The 3,638-nt window shown below is 42.6% G+C and overlaps 1 pseudogene; it reads left to right on the forward strand.

Moving 5' to 3' along the window:
• The first annotated feature begins 463 nt into the window (after positions 1-463).
• Positions 464-1,402, forward strand: LOC104868441 (annotated as a pseudogene).
• Positions 1,403-3,638: the final 2,236 nt, after the last annotated feature.

The raw sequence follows: 3,638 nt of genomic DNA on the forward strand, positions 1-3,638 counted from the left end.
CACTCATAAACTTACTTTACCTAAGGCTAAGGGAAACACAACAGTGCTGAAAGGAGACAGTGAAACACACCTAACACGTCTGAAGTTACCGATAGGTGAGCAACTCGGAGGTGTCAGTTTTCACTGTGCTCAGGAGGAGTGGATTTCCTGGAGCACACGTCCAACAGTCATGTTAATCGAGTTAATAAGCTCTCTTTACCTCATTTCACAACTTAAGTTGCTTAAATTACATAGGTCAGACACTAGAGTATGTAAGGTTTGAAAGGATGTAAATGTGCATACAATTAACGCAATCAGCCTGGTTTCCAAGATAATGATGTTTCTAGAGTATCTGAAGTACAAAATCTTCCGCAGTAACAGAGTACTTATGGCCTTGGAATTTTTGCTTTCAGTTCCTTTTTTTAATATTTCTTTTTCTTCTATCTCTTTGTTACAGCATGTGTAGAGATTCTGGACAGCACCGATGGAGAACAGGACAGAGGTGACTGAGTTCATCCTGCTGGGACTGACCGATGACCCACACCTGCGGCTTCCCCTCTTCATCATCTTCCTCCTCATCTACACCATCACCATGGCTGGGAACCTGGGGATGCTCCTGCTGATCCTCCTGGACCCTCGTCTGCACACCCCCATGTACTGTTTCCTGGGTAACTTGTCCCTGGTAGATTTCTGTTACTCCTCAGTTGTGACTCCCTCAGTCATGGCTGGGCTTCTTACAGGGAACAAGGTCATTTCCTACAATGCCTGTGCTGCTCAGATGTTCCTGTTTGTAGCCCTCATTGGTGTGGAAAATTAAGTGCTGGCCTCCATGGCCTATGACCGCTATGCCGCAGTGTGCAAGCCCCTGCACTACACCTCCACCATGACTGCAGATGTGTGTGCAGGTCTCGTCATGGGCTGCTATGCCATCTCGATCCTGAATGCCTGTATTCAAATTGGAAACACATTCAGTCTGTCATTTTGTAACTCCAACTTGGTCCATCACTTTTTCTGTGATGTCCCACCAGTCATGGCTCTCTCCTGCTCCAACAAACAGGTTAGTGAGCTGGTTCTTGTTTATGTTGTGAGCTTCCAAATCGTTTTTGTCATCCTGGTTATTTCAACATCCTACATCTTCATTTTTGGCACCATCCTAAGAATGCGCTCAGCTGTAGGACATCACAAGGCTCTGTCCACCTGTGCCTCCCACTTCACTGCTGTCTCCATCTTCTATGGGACAAGTATGTTCATGTACCTGCAGCCCAGCTCCAGTCACTCCATGGACACTGATAAAATCGCCTCTGTGTTCTACACCATGGTGATCCCCATGCTGAACCCTCTGGTCTACAGCCTGAGGAACAAGGAGGTCAAGAATGCATTCTTAAAAGTCATGAGTACATTTCATTGTTGGAGGCCCAGTTAGGTGTAGGATTTTGATTTAAACTTAGTGAGTTGAACCATTTCTGAGTTCCTTCCTTTCAATTTTTCTCCATTTGTCACACCGCATTTTGAAGCTTGTGTTGAGATTAAAATATTGAAATTATAGTTTCACTTGTGCAAAATCCTTTGAACAAAAAAATAACCTACTGTGTCCAGAAATAAATACAGAGTGACAAAGATTAAAATATCCCCATGTCTGCTGCCTAAACCATCCTCAAGGATTTTGCTGTATGTGCCCATTGCAAAGGTTGCTTTGTGAGACCTCGTGTCTATGGAAATGTGTGTACAACAGGCTGAAACACACCCATAAGTAGAAGCGATATGCACTGCGGTCTCACTATGACAAATACAAATAGGCTGTCGTTTGCCAGACTTGAACATAGCCTGCTATTTGGGGCAGTTAATTTTATGTGTTGACTTGGCTGGATTAAGAGATTCTCAGGTAACCAGGAAATGATCTTATGCTGTATCTGTGAGTGTGTTTCCGGAACTCTCTGATACTTAAAGCAGTGGATTAGTAGGGAAGATGTGAGCTCTTCATGGGGGAGATTCCACAAAAAGTCAAGAGAGGGTAAGATCCCCCCCCAGTCCTTTAGGAAGTTTCCCTTCTGACACTCTTAGACACCAGTTTAACACCCTGCCCCTCTTCTTGGTCTCCAGTCCCCCACACTCACACCAGGCCCCTCCCCTTCCTGTCAGACTCAGTGAGCCCCTGCCAGCCTTGTCTTAGGACAGGTGAGGGAACTTCCGGGACTCCACCACCTCTGTCATACACCACAGTGCCCCCAACACTCGTCTTCCTCCATGTCTACACCTGTTCTGTTCATACTGTTTTTCTTGTGAACCCCTAATAAGATACTAATGTTTAGAAGTTGTAATTTAACATTGGAGTTGGGTGATAAAGTACAATTTTTGCTAACATTTCTTTAAGTTTTTAAATGAAATACTTAGAGTTCTAATTTGAGCAAGTATGATGTATATCACAGAGTGAAAGTCCTCCTCTTTTTGGATTTTAATGAGCTATACATAAATCTACCATCTCAGGTGAATTAATATTGATTTTTTTTCCATTCAGCATATTCATATTTTAAGTTTCAAAAGGACAAGATGGAGTAAGAAAATACAGAAAATATATCAATATTTCTAATATATTGTTGGAGTACTACACATTCAGATGGAGAATTAAACTTAAAAGCCACTAATATTGTAGGTTTTCATTTCTGTAAGTCCTCCATATTGTAGTGATTGCCATATAGTTCACTTTAATTTAGTTGCATTCTTTCTTGCACTTGCCTGTCTTTTTACCCTTTTTGGTTGCACTGATTTTCTTTCCATTCCTTCAAACCATCAACCAAGTTTAGGCCTGAGGACCTTTGCACTTCCTGCTCTCTGTGTGCCATGTTCTCCCTCCATTCAGGTGTCTGACTCAACGCGACGCTCTCGTGGAACCCTTTTCTGACCGCCCTCATCGGCTCACCGGTCTCCGCTCATCGTGTGCACGTCCTTCACTCTTCGGCCAGTCTCTGCAGTCCTTCTCAACACTTAGCTACCGTCTGTGCCTCGGTGTTGCTCATTCTCCTTCCCCAGAGAGAATGTGCGCTGCCGGAGAGGAGTGACTGTCAGGTTTTTCATATCATGACGATCAGTAGCTAAAACATCTCTATTGCATTGCAGATTCCTCAGAAATATGTGTTCAGTGTATGAAAACATAACTGAGCTCTGCTATTGCAAAAGTGTTTTGAGCCCTTGAATCACTGGTTACATTAAACATTCATAATAAAAACCTTGCAGATCAACATTCAAAGCATTGGAAGAGACAATGTTCATTTTGTGATTTGATGAAACAGCTCTTGTTCTTTATCAAACTCCTCACTTCTAATTAAAATGATTCTCTGGAAGTCCTACCATGCAATTAAATCATCTCCAAACTCTCATTATTTTTATTAAAATGGCTGACTCATTACGTGGCAAGTGACATCAAATAACTACTGTTTGGTAGTTCAGAAAGAGGCACTGGGTGAAAAATTTCTCAGAGGTAATACACCTGTACATACAACTGTAGAACATAACCTATCTGCTGCTATTTGAGCAATTTGTACATAACGCACAAGTTGTAGAGTTGAGCAATAGGATTTTAAGTGCCGGTGTAGGAGATACACACAGTAATAAGTCTTGGGAGAACACAACGTACATTCAGCGTGCGAGTGGAAGAGAAGTGT

Source organism: Fukomys damarensis, unplaced genomic scaffold, assembly GCF_012274545.1.
Source record: "Fukomys damarensis isolate Sample0158 unplaced genomic scaffold, DMR_v1.0_HiC HiC_scaffold_27, whole genome shotgun sequence".
In the NCBI taxonomy this organism is placed as follows: domain Eukaryota; kingdom Metazoa; phylum Chordata; class Mammalia; order Rodentia; family Bathyergidae; genus Fukomys; species Fukomys damarensis.